The sequence below is a fragment of the Mytilus galloprovincialis genome, chromosome 5, assembly GCF_965363235.1.
Source record: "Mytilus galloprovincialis chromosome 5, xbMytGall1.hap1.1, whole genome shotgun sequence".
Taxonomy (NCBI): domain Eukaryota; kingdom Metazoa; phylum Mollusca; class Bivalvia; order Mytilida; family Mytilidae; genus Mytilus; species Mytilus galloprovincialis.
In genome coordinates, this window is record NC_134842.1 from 40,650,270 (window position 1) to 40,664,832 (window position 14,563).

The window sequence follows — 14,563 nt, forward strand, 5'->3', positions numbered from 1 at the left end:
TCAAAAGCTGCATTAATTTTCCTGAAGTTGTTTTAAAGTGTATATGATGAAAGTAACTCTGACAATATTATATTTAAAAAAAAAACGAACAATATAATGATTTTTATATTACGAATTCTATATATATTGTAATGCGATGATTTAATATTAATACATGATAAAGCAAGTTAACTTACCACACATAGGTATCTTACAATATTCCCAACGTGTGGTTGGATCATTTGTATAACACCATGGTTGTGCGCCACTGTTGTCAGTATTTCTACAGTAATTATGTTCCGTTTTAAACTTGCTATACGAGTGTTTGTGTGGATATTGCCGTCCCCAATACTGACAGGAACGCCCAGTGTGTGTCAAACTAATTCGACCTTTGTATTCCGTACCCTTAGTGGATTCTCGACATTCTGAAATATTTATTAATAAATTGAGATGTGGTTTATACGTCGTTGAGCCTGCAATACAACGACATAGCAAATAAAGTTAAGAGAACAACACACTAAGGTTTACTTCAGCAATTGATCGATTTCAGTTATATTTGTTTAATTTTCACAATCATCAAAATCCTGATAATCACTTTGTCATTCTTCGGGCAACATATGTGTTCCGATTTTAATAACAAGATTATATAAAAAGATGGGGTATGATTACCAATAAAACAACTCTTCACTAGAGACCAAAATGACGTAGACGTTAGCAACTTTAGATTTTCGACAATGTTCAACAAATATACGACATAGCTATATATTGCAAGCGAATGAAGGCTCGAAATGACAAAAAGTAAATCGAATTTAAACGAGATATATTGTACTCGTAAAAGACCATGCATGAAGTTCTATTACTTGACGTTAAAAATAATATTTTGAATATAGTATGAATAAGTTTGAACATTACTTGTTCAAAAGCTGCATTAATTTTCCTGAAGTTGTTTTAAAGTGTATATGATGAAAGTAACTCTGACAATATTATATTTAAAAAAAAACGAACAATATAATGATTTTTATATTACGAATTCTATATATATTGTAATGCGATGATTTAAAATTAATACATGATAAAGCAAGTTAACTTACCACACATAGGTATCTTACAATATTCCCAACGTGTGGTTGGATCATTTGTATAACACCATGGTTGTGCGCCGCTGTTGTCAGTATTTCTACAGTAATTATGTTCCGTTTTAAACTTGCTATACGAGTGTTTGTGTGGATATTGCCGTCCCCAATACTGACAGGAACGCCCAGTGTGTGTCAAACTAATTCGACCTTTGTATTCCGTACCCTTAGTGGATTCTCGACATTCTGAAATATTTATTAATAAATTGAGATGTGGTTTATACGTCGTTGAGCCTGCAATACAACGACATAGCAAATAAAGTTAAGAGAACAACACACTAAGGTTTTCTTCAGCAATTGATCGATTTCAGTTATATTTGTTTAATTTTCACAAGCATCAAAATCCTGATAATCACTTTGTCATTCTTCGGGCAACATATGTGTTCCGATTTTAATAACAAGATTATATAAAAAGATGGGGTATGATTACTAATAAAACAACTCTTCACTAGAGACCAAAATGACGTAGACGTTAGCAACTTTAGATTTTCGACAATATTCAACAAATATACGACATAGCTATATATTGCAAGCGAATGAAGACTCGAAATGACAAAAAGTAAATCGAATTTAAACGAGATATATTGTACTCGTAAAAGACCATGCATGAAGTTCTATTACTTGACGTTAAAAATAATATTTTGAATATAGTATGAATAAGTTTGAACATTACTTGTTCAAAAGCTGCATTAATTTTCCTGAAGTTGTTTTAAAGTGTATATGATGAAAGTAACTCTGACAATATTATATTTAAAAAAAAACGAACAATATAATGATTTTTATATTACGAATTCTATATATATTGTAATGCGATGATTTAAAATTAATACATGATAAAGCAAGTTAACTTACCACACATAGGTATCTTACAATATTCCCAACGTGTGGTTGGATCATTTGTATAACACCATGGTTGTGCGCCGCTGTTGTCAGTATTTCTACAGTAATTATGTTCCGTTTTAAACTTGCTATACGAGTGTTTGTGTGGATATTGCCGTCCCCAATACTGACAGGAACGCCCAGTGTGTGTCAAACTAATTCGACCTTTGTATTCCGTACCCTTAGTGGATTCTCGACATTCCGAAATATTTATTAATAAATTGAGATGTGGTTTATACGTCGTTGAGCCTGCAATACAACGACATAGCAAATAAAGTTAAGAGAACAACACACTAAGGTTTTCTTCAGCAATTGATCGATTTCAGTTATATTTGTTTAATTTTCACAAGCATCAAAATCCTGATAATCACTTTGTCATTCTTCGGGCAACATATGTGTTCCGATTTTAATAACAAGATTATATAAAAAGATGGGGTATGATTACTAATAAAACAACTCTTCACTAGAGACCAAAATGACGTAGACGTTAGCAACTTTAGATTTTCGACAATATTCAACAAATATACGACATAGCTATATATTGCAAGCGAATGAAGACTCGAAATGACAAAAAGTAAATCGAATTTAAACGAGATATATTGTACTCGTAAAAGACCATGCATGAAGTTCTATTACTTGACGTTAAAAATAATATTTTGAATATAGTATGAATAAGTTTGAACATTACTTGTTCAAAAGCTGCATTAATTTTCCTGAAGTTGTTTTAAAGTGTATATGATGAAAGTAACTCTGACAATATTATATTTAAAAAAAAAACGAACAATATAATGATTTTTATATTACGAATTCTATATATATTGTAATGCGATGATTTAAAATTAATACATGATAAAGCAAGTTAACTTACCACACATAGGTATCTTACAATATTCCCAACGTGTGGTTGGATCATTTGTATAACACCATGGTTGTGCGCCGCTGTTGTCAGTATTTCTACAGTAATTATGTTCCGTTTTAAACTTGCTATACGAGTGTTTGTGTGGATATTGCCGTCCCCAATACTGACAGGAACGCCCAGTGTGTGTCAAACTAATTCGACCTTTGTATTCCGTACCCTTAGTGGATTCTCGACATTCCGAAATATTTATTAATAAATTGAGATGTGGTTTATACGTCGTTGAGCCTGCAATACAACGACATAGCAAATAAAGTTAAGAGAACAACACACTAAGGTTTTCTTCAGCAATTGATCGATTTCAGTTATATTTGTTTAATTTTCACAAGCATCAAAATCCTGATAATCACTTTGTCATTCTTCGGGCAACATATGTGTTCCGATTTTAATAACAAGATTATATAAAAAGATGGGGTATGATTACCAATAAAACAACTCTTCACTAGAGACCAAAATGACGTAGACGTTAGCAACTTTAGATTTTCGACAATGTTCAACAAATATACGACATAGCTATATATTGCAAGCGAATGAAGGCTCGAAATGACAAAAAGTAAATCGAATTTAAACGAGATATATTGTACTCGTAAAAGACCATGCATGAAGTTCTATTACTTGACGTTAAAAATAATATTTTGAATATAGTCTGAATAAGTTTGAACATTACTTGTTCGAAAGCTGGATTAATTTTCCTGAAGTTGTTTTAAAGTGTATATGATGAAAAGTAACTCTGACAATATTATATTTAAAAAAAAACGAACAATATAATGATTTTTATATTACGAATTCTATATATATTGTAATGCGATGATTTAAAATTAATACATGATAAAGCAAGTTAACTTACCACACATAGGTATCTTACAATATTCCCAACGTGTGGTTGGATCATTTGTATAACACCATGGTTGTGCGCCGCTGTTGTCAGTATTTCTACAGTAATTATGTTCCGTTTTAAACTTGCTATACGAGTGTTTGTGTGGATATTGCCATCCCCAATACTGACAGGAACGCCCAGTGTGTGTCAAACTAATTCGACCTTTGTATTCCGTACCCTTAGTGGATTCTCGACATTCTGAAATATTTATTAATAAATTGAGATGTGGTTTATACGTCGTTGAGCCTGCAATACAACGACATAGCAAATAAAGTTAAGAGAACAACACACAAAGGTTTTCTTCAGCAATTGATCGATTTCAGTTATATTTGTTTAATTTTCACAAGCATCAAAATCCTGATAATCACTTTGTCATTCTTCGGGCAACATATGTGTTCCGATTTTAATAACAAGATTATATAAAAAGATGGGGTATGATTACTAATAAAACAACTCTTCACTAGAGACCAAAATGACGTAGACGTTAGCAACTTTAGATTTTCGACAATGTTCAACAAATATACGACATAGCTATATATTGCAAGCGAATGAAGACTCGAAATGACAAAAAGTAAATCGAATTTAAACTAGATATATTGTACTCGTAAAAGACCATGCATGAAGTTCTATTACTTGACGTTAAAAATAATATTTTGAATATAGTATGAATAAGTTTGAACATTACTTGTTCAAAAGCTGCATTAATTTTCCTGAAGTTGTTTTAAAGTGTATATGATGAAAGTAACTCTGACAATATTATATTTAAAAAAAAACGAACAATATAATGATTTTTATATTACGAATTCTATATATATTGTAATGCGATGATTTAAAATTAATACATGATAAAGCAAGTTAACTTACCACACATAGGTATCTTACAATATTCCCAACGTGTGGTTGGATCATTTGTATAACACCATGGTTGTGCGCCGCTGTTGTCAGTATTTCTACAGTAATTATGTTCCGTTTTAAACTTGCTATACGAGTGTTTGTGTGGATATTGCCGTCCCCAATACTGACAGGAACGCCCAGTGTGTGTCAAACTAATTCGACCTTTGTATTCCGTACCCTTAGTGGATTCTCGACATTCCGAAATATTTATTAATAAATTGAGATGTGGTTTATACGTCGTTGAGCCTGCAATACAACGACATAGCAAATAAAGTTAAGAGAACAACACACTAAGGTTTTCTTCAGCAATTGATCGATTTCAGTTATATTTGTTTAATTTTCACAAGCATCAAAATCCTGATAATCACTTTGTCATTCTTCGGGCAACATATGTGTTCCGATTTTAATAACAAGATTATATAAAAAGATGGGGTATGATTACCAATAAAACAACTCTTCACTAGAGACCAAAATGACGTAGACGTTAGCAACTTTAGATTTTCGACAATGTTCAACAAATATACGACATAGCTATATATTGCAAGCGAATGAAGGCTCGAAATGACAAAAAGTAAATCGAATTTAAACGAGATATATTGTACTCGTAAAAGACCATGCATGAAGTTCTATTACTTGACGTTAAAAATAATATTTTGAATATAGTCTGAATAAGTTTGAACATTACTTGTTCAAAAGCTGGATTAATTTTCCTGAAGTTGTTTTAAAGTGTATATGATGAAAAGTAACTCTGACAATATTATATTTATAAAAAAAAACGAACAATATAATGATTTTTATATTACGAATTCTATATATATTGTAATGCGATGATTTAAAATTAATACATGATAAAGCAAGTTAACTTACCACACATAGGTATCTTACAATATTCCCAACGTGTGGTTGGATCATTTGTATAACACCATGGTTGTGCGCCGCTGTTGTCAGTATTTCTACAGTAATTATGTTCCGTTTTAAACTTGCTATACGAGTGTTTGTGTGGATATTGCCATCCCCAATACTGACAGGAACGCCCAGTGTGTGTCAAACTAATTCGACCTTTGTATTCCGTACCCTTAGTGGATTCTCGACATTCCGAAATATTTATTAATAAATTGAGATGTGGTTTATACGTCGTTGAGCCTGCAATACAACGACATAGCAAATAAAGTTAAGAGAACAACACACTAAGGTTTTCTTCAGCAATTGATCGATTTCAGTTATATTTGTTTAATTTTCACAAGCATCAAAATCCTGATAATCACTTTGTCATTCTTCGGGCAACATATGTGTTCCGATTTTAATAACAAGATTATATAAAAAGATGGGGTATGATTACTAATAAAACAACTCCTCACTAGAGACCAAAATGACGTAGACGTTAGCAACTTTAGATTTTCGACAATGTTCAACAAATATACGACATAGCTATATATTGCAAACGAATGAAGACTCAAAATGACAAAAAGTAAATCGAATTTAAACTAGATATATTGTACTCGTAAAAGACCATGCATGAAGTTCTATTACTTGACGTTAAAAATAATATTTTGAATATAGTATGAATAAGTTTGAACATTACTTGTTCAAAAGCTGCATTAATTTTCCTGAAGTTGTTTTAAAGTGTATATGATGAAAGTAACTCTGACAATATTATATTTAAAAAAAAACGAACAATATAATGATTTTTATATTACGAATTCTATATATATTGTAATGCGATGATTTAAAATTAATACATGATAAAGCAAGTTAACTTACCACACATAGGTATCTTACAATATTCCCAACGTGTGGTTGGATCATTTGTATAACACCATGGTTGTGCGCCGCTGTTGTCAGTATTTCTACAGTAATTATGTTCCGTTTTAAACTTGCTATACGAGTGTTTGTGTGGATATTGCCGTCCCCAATACTGACAGGAACGCCCAGTGTGTGTCAAACTAATTCGACCTTTGTATTCCGTACCCTTAGTGGATTCTCGACATTCTGAAATATTTATTAATAAATTGAGATGTGGTTTATACGTCGTTGAGCCTGCAATACAACGACATAGCAAATAAAGTTAAGAGAACAACACACTAAGATTTACTTCAGCAATTGATCGATTTCAGTTATATTTGTTTAATTTTCACAAGCATCAAAATCCTGATAATCACTTTGTCATTCTTCGGGCAACATATGTGTTCCGATTTTAATAACAAGATTATATAAAAAGGTGGGGTATGATTTCCAATAAAACAACTCTTCACTAGAGACCAAAATGACGTAGACGTTAGCAACTTTAGATTTTCGACAATGTTCAACAAATATACGACATAGCTATATATTGCAAGCGAATGAAGGCTCGAAATGACAAAAAGTAAATCGAATTTAAACGAGATATATTGTACTCGTAAAAGACCATGCATGAAGTTCTATTACTTGACGTTAAAAATAATATTTTGAATATAGTATGAATAAGTTTGAACATTACTTGTTCAAAAGCTGCATTAATTTTCCTGAAGTTGTTTTAAAGTGTATATGATGAAAGTAACTCTGAGTTGCCACAAAGTTATGTCGAAATACTCAACTCTTGAGTAAAAAAGATACCATTATATATAAATTAGTTTATAATAAATTTTCCAACTACAATCCCCTTCCCTTTTCATGAATATGACCTACCGAGTTAGATTATTTACCGGTTTGTAATAACATGAGCAACACGACGAGTGCTGCTTACCCTTCCAGAGCACCTGCGATCACCCCCATTTTTTGGTGGGGTTCGTGTTGCTTAGTCTGTAGTTTTCTATGTTGTGTCATGTGTACTATTATTTGTCTGTTTGTCTTTTTCATTTTTGGCCATGACGTTGTCGGTTTATTTTCGATCTATGCGTGTGACTGTCCCTCTGGTATCTTTCGCCCCTCTTCCAACAATAAATATTTCGTCATAGTGAAATTTCCCATATCTATGTTTGTTCTTTCACTTTTTGTTTGTAAATTTTTGACCGTGGTATTGTCTGTTTTAATTTGCACTTAATTTGGAGAACATACTCACCATCAACATCTTCTGGATCTTCAGGTGCTTTGTATAGAAAATATAAATACACTTTATTCTAATTTAAATTTCGAAGAATAATCCCATTTATATATTTTATACATATTTCCCCTAAAGGTTTGATGAAGATAATTTATAAAGATATGTGTTAAAGTTCGTACACATTGCTTAAATATTAAATATGATTATTTTCTATACATATCAATGAACAGTCAACAAATTGTAAACTATCGCTAAAATGTGTGCAGATTCATGCCACTATATGACAGTCATATGTGCAAAGATCCGTATCGTTTACTGGGTAACAATCACTCCAAAAGATAAATCTGCATATCCTATTCAATACTACTGTTGTGATGTATTCAGATAAAAAATATGTAAGGATCAACTCCTGTCCCCGTCTAAATATAAATAATAATAAAAAGAAAAAAAAAACAATTAGGAAAATTCTACAAAGACAAACGGGTGTTGACTATTTATTGAATCCGATGTAGTTGATTATGCTGTGTTCAAAAGAAAGCCTTACAAACATTTCAAAGAAATATACACATGCTGAAATTTATCCTGACCAACTGATCTACAAAACACGATTTAATTTCACTTTTTCTGTAACAGGTTGTGGCTTTCCTTTGAATACCATTTTTGTATTATTTTGATAAACAAAGCATAAATCACGAGAACATGGTTCCTTTTTAATTTGTTTTTTCATTAAACAATTAGAAGAAATAAAACTTTATATATAGTTTTTATTGTTGTTGTGTCTGTTTGGTTTAAAGGAGCTAGAAAACAGGTTTAAACCACCATTTTCCTCAGACAAGTCAGAAAAATAAGAGATGTTTTTCACTAATTCCATTGTTTGATGACGTTTGATTTCGTCAGTTCTTATTTGCTTCCACCTTTTAGATTTACCTTGGAGTTTAGGGTTTTTGTTAGACTTTTTTCTAGTAAGAAATGGTTCTAAGACAAAATTTCCAGCCATAATCACGCTACGATACTAATGTGATACAAAAGTAGCAGATGTCGTCTGTCTTTAGTCTAAACTTTTGTTCAATATATGCTGGGAGTGGAATATCATTATTGTCTCAGAATAAAGAAAAATATGAAAAACCGGAAGAAGAAAAAAAAACATAATTTCAAAGGAAAATAAATACAGTTTGCAGCTTTTTAAAATCAGAAAAATAATGAACCAAATTGTGCTTTGCATCACCAGATTGAGGTAAGGTCAAAATGTATATTGTGATGATTAATATATTTTCTTTTTAAAGCTTATCTATATTTTAACCTGAACTTCACATTATCTTTATTATTCAACATTACGACGGTAAAACCACACAACTATTAACGTATTTACAGTTTTAGTATTTTATCACCTAATAACCTTTTGACGTCATTCAACAATTAATTTTAAATTATGACGGCAAATGGTTTAAATTGTGATGCAAATTATGCCGGCACTTATGTGATTTTAAGTAATGCAGAACAAATTTGTATATTAGGATAAATACGTCTATTTAGATATAAAAGATGTCAGTACCTTTGCATTGTTTGATTCCATCTCCTTTGAAACCCTCTTCGCAAACACAATCATAAACGCCATTGAGTATTTTACATTGTGCATTCCTGTTACATTTTTGACGTCTAATGACTTGCATGTTTGCGTCACCTGATTTTGTGGCAACGCATCTGGACACCGTCCCACAATCTCTGGATGTATTTTCTGTATCAATCTAATTGCAAAAAGACAATATTGTATTTTACAGCTGAATATGGAAGTATCAAATGAGCTTCAAATCTCAATTTGGATGTATCGTTCTCAATTCGACACAATCGTTGTTACGAGTAGTAAACTAAACGGTGTACTTCCATAAAAATATATATGATGCATATAAGGTCGCCTTCAAAAACCGAAATGAGAGTAACAAATCTTTCCATTGAAATAATATGAATACATATCTTATTTTGTAATGTTAAATTATTCAATACACTTAAGGATGTACATAGGTGAAATTAATAAAATCTTGAATTTAATATTAATACTATTAGTCGAAAGAACATCAGTTAAGGAACAAAATAAGTTAACAATATTGATAGGTTATGAGCTCCTTTTCGAGATATTTATTTTTGTTATGGTAAGAAAAGCTTTAGGCTGACTCAGACTTTTACATTATATTTACATTAGTTTTATTTGGGTCTCAAATCGATAGAAAATAAATCTAGAATCGGCTTAAAGTTTGGTTAATGACCTTTTATGTGCTATTGAAGTCTTATATGAAAAGAAAAATGGGTGTTATAGGGCACAATATTTTACCCAGCATCGTAGGAAAAGAAACCTATGATTCCGAACTTCTGACACAATAGGTTTTTGTTTCAGTGCCAGTAATGAGTCTGATAAGTATGAATCGCGCGTCTGTCTTTCCAGATTAATCCGCTTGATATCTTTATGAGTTTTAAAATTCAATATCTTACTGGAAAGTATTCACCGGAAGATAGCTTGCAACTACACTGAGCTATCGGTATACATTTGATGTCACTTAGTACAAATCCTTTTTTACACTGACATCCTTCTGATGGGGGTAGTTTGCACGTTTTGGGGGCATGTATATCAACGCATGTGGCTGGACATCCACTTACAGAACTACTGTATTCCATATTGCCTTCACATATAAAAGCTATTCAAAAATAATAAATGTAGTTGTAATTGCAGATATAATGCATGCCATTTCAATACTTATAGATTACATGCAAAAACAAACGGAGCTGGGGTACAAATGACATATTTACATTTTCGATAATCGAATAAAACATCGTTACCAAAATTTATTGTTTGAAAATTATTCATATTTTGACATAATCACAGTGACGAAATCAACATTAGGATTCTTAAAAATTAAACTCTAAAAGGGTGATTTATCGTTTACACTAGATATAAATTTGGAACAGCACACTTACGACAAAATTGTTTTGTTCTCCATGATATACTAACACCCATGTTTTCACATCTTTCTTCTAGGCCTTCAGCAGCTTCGCAAACAATTGTATTTACTATATCTGGGTGATCACTGTATTCACAGTAGTCATATATACAAGTGTTATATATATCTTGAACTAATGCCGTGTCTACTTGTGAGCAGTATTTGAACGAGCTGCTTGGGTTAGCTGGATTTAACTGCCCGCAGGCGGAGTTTCTATTCGCTTTGTTTCTCAGTGCTGACGTACAAGGATCCGGCGGGGATGTCACTCCACACCTAAATTGAGTTTAGAAAAATCATGTAGACATACGATTTATAATTTTGATCATGATTTAGTTCAGGCAGGCACTTGTTTATTTAGGAACATTTCTGTTATTTGTTTGCTTAATGGCAACACATCTTGAGACACGAACTAATAACAGTTTTTAAAATTAATGACGAAATAAATAAGAATTAATGAAAAAAACATCAATAAAAAAGAAATAATAACAAAAATACCTAACTCCAAGAAAATTCAAAACGAAAAGTGCATCATCAAATGGAAAAATTAAAATCTCAAATATATAAACGAATGAAAAAAACGGTCAGATTCATGACTTGGCATTTTCTTATGTATAAAACGATTAATTAAACCTGGTTTTATCGCTAGCTAAATCTCTGACATGTATGCCAAATAGCGTTCAGTAATCATATACGTTATAATGATACATTTAATCCTATCAATATATTAAAATTTCCCATGTTCTAACTATTAACTATTTATGTAATACCCAATGGTATAACCTAAATGACCAAACAATATGGCAAAAAAGAACAGAAAAAGAAAACAAAAACCTGCAAAAACAGAATAATAGAATATTCCACTACTTTAATCAAGTTTTGAGATCATGTATTTTTTTTTTTTTTTTTATTTTGCTCATTCTTTCATCATTGTGAAAAAATTCAACTACAAAGCACTTATAAAGGCCAAAAATAAAACTTTTTTCCAAAATTCTTTATTTTGGTTTAGAGCGGTTTGGCCGTATCATTCTGTACAGATATTCAGTATTGTTTCGTGCTATTATATTAAGTTCTGAATTATTTTTTATGTATTTGATATTGATATTGACAATACTCTAAATCTCTTCTCTGTATAACTGTACGTGTGCTATACACTAACTTTTTGCTAGTGCCTTCTCGAATCAGGTAACTTTCACCAATAAGCGTAAACTTGTCCGGTTTTGTGCGCACGTCCAAACCATCTTTTGTTCTAAAATCATCTTTAATGCCATTACAATTTCCACACAAGCCAATTAAATTCCGGCTGAAATGACTCGGTACCGATATAGTTACTGCGCTGTTCCCGTCCCATGTAATCAAAACTTTACATGTAGTGTTTAGTCTCACATAACGTCCTGAATATATGATGCTGAAATATCTAGTTTTATATGGTAGATATATTTTAATTCCATCCACCTACAAATGTAAACAAACTTGAAAAACCAATTAAGAAATGAATGCTTCTATTTGTAATTTTATTGGGGTATAAGAATGTTTACAGACGCACATTTTGTAGGAAGCGTTGAAGTGCTCCATTCTGAAAATGTTTGCACGATCAACACTTTTATACATTTGTTATGATGTTGTCAGTTATCTTCACTGTTTCTTTCGTATCTTCCGCTTCTTTTTATAAGAGTATGTATTTACTAAAGGGCGTGAAGAGTGGGTGGGGGGTATCTGCACGGAAGAATTGCCACCCTCTTTACTTATTTCTTATCTTTTTTCTATAATCTTAATTAAAGATTCTCTTGTCTCTTGATCGTTTTTTTTTGTAAGTTTATTTTCGATTCCTGAGTTTGAATATCCCTTTTTATCTTTTGGCCCATTAGCTTATTATATCAATATTGAATTTAAGATATTACCTTGACAACGTTATTCTTTAACAAGTCAATCTTCGTCTTTCTAACGACTACATGAACAGACCTTGTAAATGAGACTTGTGTATTTCCTCTGTTTTCATTCTTGACTTGAACATGAAATCTGCATCTACTGCTTGGATTAACATACTGAGACAAAGTATATTTACATGTTCCCATGAAATGTAATACTTGTCCGTCGAAAGTTCTGTAATGTGGATCGCCGCTCGCTGAACATGTACAGCTTTCTGGTGATAGAGAATGTACAGAACATATTAAGTTCATTATAAGAAACAACATATCTGCAAATTATCATACAGCTGTTAGAATGACGTTGAAAAAATTGACTAATTAATAACTCAACTGAACTTAAACGAGATTTTGTAACCTTTGCTACATGTGTATGCAAATTCTCTAATAAAATTTATTATCCATAAATAATATAATATAACTATGAAAGTATATAACTATGGTTTGTATTTCCATCTCGTTTAACTTTCCTGAATTATAACTGTGATAAAGATATAAAATCGTCCACCAAAATCAAGACAATTATCTTTCTTTCTCATACTCAGCAATGCATCATGCTTAATTTTCAACGCCGTCAAATGATAAGGTATCTAGTACAAAACGAACACTAAAACTTTTTGTTCGATATAGAACTAAATGGAATGACACGTGGAAATAAGCTGACCATTGTTGCTATGAATAACGACACAAAACAAAAAAAAAATCCAAACCTCAGGTGATAGACTGGCGATGTGTCAAGTTTAAACGATGGCGTAAACGCTTAGATGTTTTCCAACCATGTGTGGTAACTCTAATGACAAAAACACTTCCGAGGAAGTGACGAAAGTAACAACAATGGGTTAATGTATTAACGTTTGAATACACAAAAAAACCAAGTAAGATCAATGTTATTACAGTCACGTTATGTAATCAATGCGAAGAATAGAACCATAACCCGAGGGTATGTTGAAACTCAACTGTTCGGTCTTTTAAAAATGTATTAGCCATCAAACCAGATCAGATATTTTTTTTTTAAATCTTGCAACCTTTGATTTAAGTCAAATACAAATTGAAAGATGCTGCATTAAATACACCACAGTATCCTCTTTGGTTCAATTTAATGAAATTCATCCTCAGATGTGGACAAGTCTTTATTCTTCAAATTCACAATATCTCTAGCTGAAATATACATAGCATGATGCCTTTTTCATTTTGGTAAACGGTACTTACTGGAACAAACGTTGATGCCATCTCCTGTGTATCCTTTTTTACATCTACATCTTCCTCTTTCGCATGTACCATGTATGTGACATTTTCCCTTGCAATCACTTGGTGTGCGTGTATAGACAAACAAACCATCATAGCGAGAAATTGTTATTAACATTTAGAAATTAAATTGAAACACCACTTACAGATGAAGAAGAGGGCCATCGAACTTGCTTGAATAGCTAACTACTAGTATAAGGTAAAGGTTTTGGTTATTAAAGAAGATCGCACGGTGACTTCTAGTTCTTATCATCTACGTCATTTCAACTAATGGGATGGTCTAGATTTAATATATGTTAAAAATTATCCCTGACTCTGTGTAGTCTCAAGCTTATGGCTTTGATAATAGTGGAGGTTCTATCATCAAGAAATGTAAATAAATAGGGTCAAGAGTGTTATTAAGCGATGTCATGCACAACGTACTACTAATAAATATAGTAGGGAGTAAAAAATAGTTTTTTTTTCATTATTTATAATAGACGCCATAAAGAAATAATAATGTGGAAGGAAAAGGAAATTTGCCTAGTTGAATGCATTTAAAAAGGACGCAGAGATGTTTTACAGCGAAACCACATACCCTTAAAACAATTCCTCCTTAATTTTACAACCAATCAATTATTAAGATATACATGTTATTTACGTCAGTAGAAAAAAGAGGCATATGAGACATCCAAATCGCACTAGTCGAAGAAAAAAAGAAAACAGCATG

At 31.7% G+C, this 14,563-nt stretch overlaps 1 long non-coding RNA gene across 1 annotated transcript; it reads right to left on the minus strand.

The window, feature by feature from the left end:
• Window positions 1–6,418: 6,418 nt before the first annotated feature.
• Window positions 6,419–13,958, minus strand: LOC143074513 (uncharacterized). Its single transcript, XR_012977904.1, has 8 exons — window positions 13,819–13,958; window positions 12,586–12,827; window positions 11,844–12,139; window positions 10,665–10,960; window positions 10,182–10,384; window positions 9,250–9,442; window positions 7,716–7,742; window positions 6,419–6,667 (listed from the first exon to the last, which is right to left on the minus strand). It is a non-coding gene; the product is annotated as an uncharacterized LOC143074513 (long non-coding RNA).
• Between the last annotated feature and the right edge of the window lie 605 nt (window positions 13,959–14,563).